A 10117-nucleotide genomic window follows, 5' to 3' on the forward strand; every position below is an offset into this window, starting at 1 on the left:
ATTCTCAAAGATAAGTGAATATTAAAAATAAAAATTTTAAAAACTTAAAATGGGTTATAATTTCAATCAATGTATGTATATAAAACAAATCTTTATTTGTAAAAATATTTGCAGCAAAAATAGTTAAACTTATGTATGCAAGTGCATTTGTCCTTGTCTAACAAGCCACCTTTTCAAGCTATAGACTTAATCTAGTAATATTGTCACACACAATTGAAACATTTCCAGCATCTTCTATGTATCACTTAAAAAATTAATCTTTTTTTCTTTTTTTGGTGAGGAAGATTGGCCCTGAGCTAACATCTGTGCCAATCTTCCTCTATTTTACATGTGGGATGCTGCCACAGCACGTCTTGATGAGTGATGTGTTGGTCCACATGTTGGGCCACTGAAGCGGAGCACATAAACTTAACCACTATGTCGCTGGGCTGGCCCAAGAAATTAATCTTTTTCTAAATATTAAAATTCAAGGTGGGGGGAAGTTGAAATAGGTAAAGGGAGTCAATTATAAGCTGGCAGATGAAGACTGCACTTTTGGTGGTGAGCACGTTGTAGTATATACAGATGTAAAATTATAATTTTGTACACCTGACACCTATACAACATTATAAACCAATGTTACTTCAATAAAAAAAATTAAAGCTCTTTTGCAACTAATTTTTTCTCATTATAAAGGGTAATACTTGCTCCTTGTAGAGAATTTGGAAAATGCAAAAATGAAGAAATAAGGAAATTTAAGTCCCACCATCCTGAGATCATCATCATTAAGATTTGGTGTATTTTTTCAGTCTTTTATATAGTACTATATACATTAGTGTAAAATTGGAATCAGAGTATTGGTACACACGCACACATATATAAAGCATATATCACTATTTTTTCACCTATGCTCATTTTAACATGACCATTTGCATATCAATAAATAGTCTTCAAGAAAATCTTTGTGAAGTAGATTGGAACAATTTGAAAAAACAAAAATTGGATTCATACCGGACTCTTTCCACAGTGGTTCTTCACTCTGGTTGCCCGTCACAGATCACCACAGAAATTCTAAAAGATCCCGTGGCCAGACTCCACACTCAGAGATTCGAAATCAATTACACTGGGATGGGATCCAAGCATGAATTTTTTTCCTCATGTAATTCTAATGAATAGCTCTGGATGAGAACTATTGTTTTACATCAAAGTGAATCCCAAATAGATTTAAAAATTGATTGGAAAAAGAGAGAGATTCGCAAATCATATACTGAGAAGAGGTTAATCTCTAAAATATAAAAAGACCTCATACAACTCAACAACAAAAAAACAAGCAACCCAACTGAAAAATGGGCAAAGCATCTGAGCAGACATTTCTCCAAAGAAGATATACAGGTGGCCAACAGGCACGTGAAAGGACATTCAACATCACTAATTATCAGGGAAATGCAAGTCAAAACCACAATGTGATATCACCTTACACCCATCAGAATGGCTATTATTAAAAAGACAAGAAATAAGTGTTGGAGAGGATGTGGAGAAAAGGGAACCCTGGTATATTGCTGGTGGGAATGTAAACTGTGCAGCCTCTACGTAAAAGAGTACAGAGATTCCTTGAAAAATTAAAAATAGAAATAACATATTATCCAGCTATTCCACTTCTGGGTATTTATCCAAAGAACACAAAACACTAATTTGGGAAAGATATATGCACCCGTCTCTTCACTGTAGCATTATTCACAATAGCCAACACTTGGAAACAATTGAAGTGCCCATCATCAGATGAATGGATAAAGAAGATGTGGTATATATACACAATGGAATACTACTCCCCATAAAAAAGATGAAATCTTGACATTTGAGACAACATGGATGGACCTTGAGGGTATTATGTTGAGTGAAATAAGTCATACGGAGAAAGCCAAATATTGTTTTATTTCACTCATGTCACAACAACAAACAAACACATGGATACAGAGAACAGATTGGCGGTTACCAGAGGGGAAGGAGATGAGGGAAGGGCGAAATGAATAACGCGGCACATTTATGGTGATGGATGGCAACTAGACTTTTGGTTTGTGAACACAATGTAGTCTACACAGAAGTTGAAATATAATGATGTACACCTGAAATTTATGTAGTGTTATAAACCAATATTACCTTAATAAAAAAAAGAAACCATGATATTAGTGAATAAAAATATAACTGTATATGTAATCTTAGGGTACTAAAGAACACTAAAGGCAGAAACACCAAAGGAAAATATTCATATATTTTACTACACGAAAACTTTAAATTTCTGGATGTCAAAAAAAAAAAATCACAAACAAAACTGAAATAGGAATCACAAATGAGGAAAAATATTTCCAACATACATTATAGGCAAGCTCTTAGAAAGTATAAAGGGAAAGACGAAGAACTAAATAGAAAAGGTTAGGTATAGGTAAATCACCCAGAAAAAAAGCCACTATATATGGAAATAAAAAGCATTTCCTTTTTAAATGAAACACAAGCTGCTCTTCACTTCCGAATACATTCTTCCTTTCCTGACTCCTCCCCTGCCACTCATAACTCAGGCGCTATACAGTAGCATTTACATTTTCACCCTGAAGCTTTATCTCATTAAAAAAAAATCAAACTCTAAGCAAATATATTAAAACTAAAATATGAATACATAAAGAGGAAAGTCACACTGACACATAAAGCTCTCATAAAATCAGATGCAAAGGAATGTAGCGCCACTTTATTACTGCCTGAGTCCAGCTCTGCACTGGTTCAACTTGCAATAAAAGGAAGTCTTTTCAATCCACTGGAGTGACTTTACCCTTCTTAGAATGCATGCTCATTATTTTCTGATTACTCCTCTACATAAAACATACCATTTTGCACCTTGGTTTCCACACCCCTCGTACAGTATTCATATTTTATCTCTAAAGATTGCAATAAATCACTTCAAACACAATAACCCATTTAAGAATGGATTTTACAGGCAAAAAGTCACACCTTTGGTGACGGGATCGCAATCATCAGATGCTCCAATTCTCCTCAAGCACATATTTATACGGTGTGTACACAAATGATGCAGTCAGATAGGAGAGGCTATTACAGGCTGAATGAGTCAACTCAACCCAATGTGTGCTTCCTGGTGTCAGGACGTATCCATAGGAACCCTGTGAAATGTTTTGTTTTATTAATTTGGCTCCTTTCTATTTTTCACTAGTGCCAACACTTTCAAGATAATGCAGTTTAGACATGTCACAGCTGTTGAAACTCAGCATAAGCTTGAGCTGACAGTGGTGTATCATCAAGAACCAGAAACACCAAAACAACATTATGATAAAGAGTAGAAGTATGAAAAACAAGAAGACAAAGGGCAGGAAATATTGCCTTACCGACTTCAAGCAGAGCCCTGCGGGAGAACATCTGGTTCAAAACAAACAGTGATTCTTTCCACAGAGTGAAGGGATCATACTGGATGGAGCGAGGAGTGGCCAGATGTGAGAGATGGGTTCCTGGAAGCTGAAGAGCAGGGAGTGAAACCTTGATGTCTGTAAGGGAATTTATATTCAACAAGGTGAGAGATCTGTGATCTTGAAACCTAGGTAGAAGCTGTATTATTTGGAATTTTTGCTATCGTGTTTAAAGCCTGACCTTACTATGCCAGGAATGCTTTCCATCTTGAATTCTCAGGTTAGCTTTACGAAGCACTCAACATGCTGTGAGGAACAATCAAAAACAGAATTTACAGGGGTTTAAAAGGACTGTTTGGAAATATTAAACTTGAACAACTATTGAATATCATTATTCCTATAAAACCTCATGTCTTACAAAAGGAAATAAAGAAGATTACAGTTTGCTAATTTGATGAGGAACTCCAGTCATAGCAATTGGTATATCTGGGAAGAAACCACTTTCCACTTAAAAAAGTCCACCCCCTGCCCCCGAAAAAAACCCTTTTACAACTCTAAGTTCTAAGTCAGTCTTAAAAACTAATCTTCCAAAAGAGCTATAAGGCTCACAAGCTAGGCAAGAGATTTAAAAGTTTACTTTGTGTGGGTGTAAACTGGAATGTAGTCGTGTGTGAATTAGACAGAATCTTGAACATATTCCAATCAGACCTACTTTTGGTTCTAACCACATATGTATGATTATTTAAAACAAACACTTTCATCTCATGGACATTTAAATATTATCTCCATGGATAAGTAGATTAGGAAGAACCTCAGGTTCACTGAAAGTTTTGCACACAACCTTCAGGTCTATAAATAAAGAGCACTGTACTGAGTGGGCACAAGTACCACACACAATCTTTACAACAATCCCATGAGTTCGTAATAAGAGATGCCATTTCTCACATCTCACTCCTCACTCTATTCAGTAAGACTCCTTCTCTGCGCAAAAGAGTCACTGTTTGCTCCCAAAACCAATTACGTAAGAGAAAATCATTGAAAAATGGTAGAGCCAGGATTTGAAATCCAACTGTCTTTCCAAAAGTCCATGCTCTTTCCAGTAGATCATAATGCCTTCTAATATGAAAGATTTCAGCACCTTTTAAACCCAGTCAGCTATACTCTAAAGCATCTAGTGGCAATAAATATGAAATATAAGTGAAGCACAAAGCAAAAATTCAAAATAATACAACTGATTTTAAATGCACTTTTTAGAACAAACACATATGAGTCTTGTCCTTAAAGACAACCTCAAGGAATGAGAGAATCTGAAATATTTTCATGCTTCCAACAGTCTAAAGTTTATACCCTATTAAATATCCCATACTTTAAAAAAATCTCATCCATTTTGGATGGTAAAACTTTCAAAGATATATTGAATGATGGTTCTACATCAGGAAATTTATTAATAGTACTCATCATATTAACAGAACAAAAGGGAAAAATCATATCATCATATTCTTGGATGTTGAAAGGCATTGGACAATATCCAACATCCATTTAAAAAAATTATTTTATGCTTTAAATTATGATGGTAAAATTGACTTTTTTCATGTGCAGTTCTTTGAATTTTAACACATGTATAAATTGGTGTAACCACAACCACAATCAGCATACGAAGTTCCATCACCCTCAAAAAACTCCTTGGTGTTACCCCTTCATTGTCATACCTTCCTCCCATCTGTAACTCCTGGCAACCATTGATCTGTTTTCTATCACTACAGTTTTGTCTATTTGAAAATACCATCTAAGTGGAATCATACAGTATATGACCTTTTAAGACTGCCTTTTTGTATTTAGCATAATGTCTTTGACTCATCCAAGTTGTGTGAATCAATAATTCATTTCTTTTTATTACTGATACTATTCCTTTGTATAAATATATCACACTTTGTCAATCTAGGACATCTGGTTCTTCCCAGTTTTTCTCGATTGTCAATAGAGCTGTTATAAATATTTGTTTACAGATTTTTGTTTGAACATAAGTTTTCTCTTCTCTAGGGTTAATACTCAGAAGTGGGATTGCTGGGTCATATGATAATTTATTTAACTTTATAAGCAACTACAAACTGTTTTCCGGAATGGCCGTACCATTTGGCATCCCCACCAGCAATGTGGGAGAGTTCCAGTCGCTCTACATCTTTGGCAGGACTTGGTATTTTCAGTATTTTTATTTTAGCCGTTCTAATAGGTATGTAGTGGTACCTCAGCATGATTTTAACTTAGATTTTCCTAACGGCTAATTATTGAACACCTCTTGGGGCCAGCCCTGTGGCCAAGTGGTTAAGTTCCCATGCTCCACTTCGGGGGCCCAGGGCTTTGCTGGTTCAGATCCTGTCCATGGACATGGCGCCTCTTGTCAGGCCATGCTGAGGCAGCGTCCCACATGCCACAACTAAAATATTCAACTATGTACTGGGGCGATTGGGGGAGAAAAAGAAGAAAAAGAAGATTGGTAACAGTTGCTAGCTCAGGTGCCAATCTTTAAAAAAAAAAAAATGAACACCTCTTCATGTGCTAATTTGTCTTCTGTATATTCTCTTTGGTGAAGTACCTGTTCAAGACTTTGGTCCACTTTTTCTGTTGGGTTGTCTTCTCACTATAGGGCTTTAAGAGTTCTTTATACATTCTTTATATAAAGTCCTTTATTGAATAAGTGATTTACAAATATCTACTTCCAGACTGTAGTTTGTCCATTCATTCTCTCTTTTTTTTTTTATTTGAGGAAGATTAGCCCTGAGCTAACATCTGCTGCCAATCCTCCTCTTTTTGCTGAGGAAGATTGGCCCTGAGCTAACATCCATGCCCATCTTCCTCTACTCTATATGTGAGATGCCTGCCACAGCATGGCTTGACAAGTGGCACCATGTCTGCACCTGGGATCCAAACTGGTGAACCCCAGGCTGCCAAAGCGGGACGTGTGCACTTAACCACTGCACCACCTGGCTGGCCCCGTCCATTCATTCTCTTAACAGTGTCTTGTAGAGAATAGTTTTTAATTCTAATGAAGTTAAATTTATCAAGATTTTCCTTTGTGGTTTGTGCTTTTGGCGCTAAGAACTCTTTGCCTGACCTTAAGTCACGAAGATTTCATCCTCTGTATTCTAAAAGTTTTATGTTTTACACTTAAATCTATGATTCATTTTGAGTTAATTTCTGTATAAGGTATGAGGTTTAGGTTGCAATTCATTTATTTTGCATATGGATGTCCAATAGTTTCAATCCTGTTTGTCAAAAAGACATTCCTTTCTCCACTGAATTGCCTTTGCACTTTCCTCTGCCTCCTCTTATATTTTTCTGGAAGAGATCGTATAGAATTGGTGTTATTTCTTCTTTAAATGTTTGGTAGAACTCACTAGTGATACCATCTGGGCTTGGAGATTTCTATTTTAGAAGGCTTTTAAACAGGAATTCTTTAGTTACAGGACTATTTTGGATATTTAGTTCATCTTGAGTGGGTTTTGGTAGTGTGTGGTATTGGAAGAAGCGATCCACCACGGGTTCTATGCATCCCTACATACTCCTCCTGGGTCTGCCAAGAATGCAAGGCTGTAATCACTTTTTATCTGGGGCCTTGCTCAAGGCCGTGTTTGCAGAGAGTAGGATGAGGTAATGTCTCCCACTCACCACAGAGCCAGTTATAAAAGAGATAAATTCACCAAGTTCCATATTCCTTGGGGAATATGTGAATCCATTGCATGTATAATATCCATCTAGTCCCACTTGCATTGACTCCATAGACTTAGAAGATATGTGTAATCAATGCAAACAACATGAAGCTCATGATGTTTGCTGTTCTATGAGTAATAACGTCCTTCATCTCCGACCTAGGAGTCTCATGTGCTCTGCAGCCTCCATGAAGCGGTAACAGTAGCTAACAGGTTAACAGTAGTTAACAGGTTAACTAGTAGCTTGTAAGTAGTCATAGTCTTTGACATACACTTTCCATGGAATTGATTATTTAATCTAAATTGTCATATTTATGTTAGTAGAAGTTTATTTGTTTGTTTTGCAGTATTTCTTTACTGTCCTGTTAGTGTCTGCAGAATCTGATATCTCCTCTTTCATTCCTGATATTGGTAGTTTTTGTCATTCATTTTTTCTTTGTCAATTTTGCTGGAGGTTTATTGATTTTATTGATATTTTCAAAGAACCAGATTTGGTTTCATTGATTTTTTTCCATGGTTTTTCTGTGATCAAGTTCATTGATATCTGCTTTCATCTTTATTATTTCCTTCCTTCTGCTGCTTTTGGGTTATTTTTCACTTCTTTTTTATTTTCTTAAGTTGGAAGCTTAGATTATTTATTTAAAACTTTTCTATATAAGAATTTAATGCTATAAATTTCCTCCTAAGAACTATTTTAGCTACTTTATATTTTGATATGCTGTATTTTCATTTTCAGTCATTTCAAAATATATTTGGTAAGCCCTGGTTAATTTAAAAGTGTTTGGTTTTCAAGTGTTTCTAGACTTTTCAGTTATCTTTCTGTGACTGATTATGGTCAGAGAGCATATTTTGTACAATTTCAATTCTTTTATATTTGTTATGGTTTATGACCCAGGATATGGTCGATCTTGATGAATGGTCCATATACACCTAAAAAGAATTTATACACTGCTACTGTTGGGTTGAATGATCTATAAATGTCAACCAGATCCAGTTGATCAATGTGATTGTTCAGTTCTTCATTCTAGCTGATTTTCTACTCATTCTATTGATGACTGAGAGAAGAATATTGAAGTCTCCAACTATAATTATGGGTTTGTCTATTTCTTCTTTCAGTTCTGTCAGTTTTTGCTGTATATATTTTGAAGATCTGCTGTTGGGTGTATACATTTAGGATTGTAAGTTCTTGTTGGTGAATTGATCCTTTTATTTTTTCATCGTTTTTTTATCCCTGGTAGTTTTTGCTACTTTGAAGTCTACTTTGATATTAATAAAGTCATTCAACTTTCATTTGATTATTGTTTGTATATCTTTTCCCATAACTTCATTTTAACTTACCTATATCATTATATTTGAAGTGACTTTCTTGTAGAAAGCATATAGTTTGGACATTAAAAAAAAATCTATTCTGACCATCTTTGTCTTTTAATTGGCATATTTAGAACTTTTACATTTAATGTAATTATTGATGTGTTTGGATTTAGGTCTATAATTTTATTGTATATTTTCTACTACTTTTTCTGTTTCTTTCTGTTTTCAATTCTTCTGTTTCCCCTTTCCTCTCTTCTTTGGGGGTATTTGAACATTTTTTTTAGTATTCCATTTTAGTTTTCCTATTGTATTTTTGGTAAAATATTTGTATAGTTTTTTTTAAACTATTTCTCTAGGCATTACAATATACATATTTAACTTGTCAAAGTCTACCTGGAACCACTTCATGTGGAATGTAGCAATCTTACTGCTATGTTACCAAAACTAATTAAGGCTGTTCTGGAGACACCAGCAATGAGGGGGTAAAAATGAGAGGTAAAAAAGGGACAGGAGAGAATAAAAATGATCATTATATACAGATGACATGATTGCTTACCTATAAAATACAAGAAAACCAACTAGAAAATTATTCCAACTGTTAGAATTCAGTTAGGTGATGGGGAGAAAAATTAAAATACAGAAATCAACAGTCCTCATATGTAAAACAACAGCCATATGCTAAGATATAATGAAAGAAAACATTAAACTATCCAGGGGTATCAAGAAATGTACAAGACCTATATAAAGAAGTCCTTAAAAAGTGATTGATGAATATGTGCTTGCATTTAGGAAAGAGAAAGGTACTTAATATCATTTCTTGTATCACTATGGAAGCAACCAAAGGTTCAGACAGTTGATAATATGCTTGGCTAAGGAACCAAAAGGATGAGCTACCATCTGTGGGATTAACATCCAACATCTCCTACATTGATAGGAAATTTAATTCATCCCACTAAAAATAGTAAACAGGATTTGTTTTTCTTTTGAAGTCAGAAAAATTGATTCTAAAGTTCATATGAAAAAGTTGGCAGGAATAATCAGAAAAATTATGAAAAAGAAGAACACTAACAGGAAAATCTCCCTACCAGACCAAGGCATATTTTAAAGCTATAATAATTGAAACAGTGTGGTACTATATCATGAATCAACAGTTCATTTGAACAGGCTTAAAAGTCCAGAAATAGATTAGCAACAAATCAGTAAATAAGAGGTAGGTTACACAACATGTGATATTGCAATAAGTAGATGACCACCTGAAAAAAATTAAGTTGGATCCCTAGTTCATATTTTACAGTGAAATAAATTCCAAGTGGATCAAAACTTTACACATAAAAAATAAAACATAAAACTACTAGAAGAAAATATGGTGGATTTAAACATAATCTCAAAGAGGTAAGGCTCTTCTACCTGTGACACAGGTAGAACACAAAAGCCATTAAAAAATACTGATAATTCCACTTGTATTAAAAAAAAATCTACAAACACACCTGAGCTTCAGTATCTGCAGTTTTTGTTGGAGTTTCATTTTAGACGTGATTGATTGAATCACTGGCCACAAGGTTGAACTTAATCCCCAGCCCCTCTTCCCTCCCAGGCCAGGCTGATATCACTGTGACTTAAAGCCTCAATCCTCTACTCACATGGTTTGTCTTTCTGGTGTGGCCAGTCCTCATCCTGAGTCACCTTGTTAGAGTAAACTATCAGGTTCCACCT

Source organism: Equus quagga, chromosome 6, assembly GCF_021613505.1.
Source record: "Equus quagga isolate Etosha38 chromosome 6, UCLA_HA_Equagga_1.0, whole genome shotgun sequence".
NCBI lineage: Eukaryota > Metazoa > Chordata > Mammalia > Perissodactyla > Equidae > Equus > Equus quagga.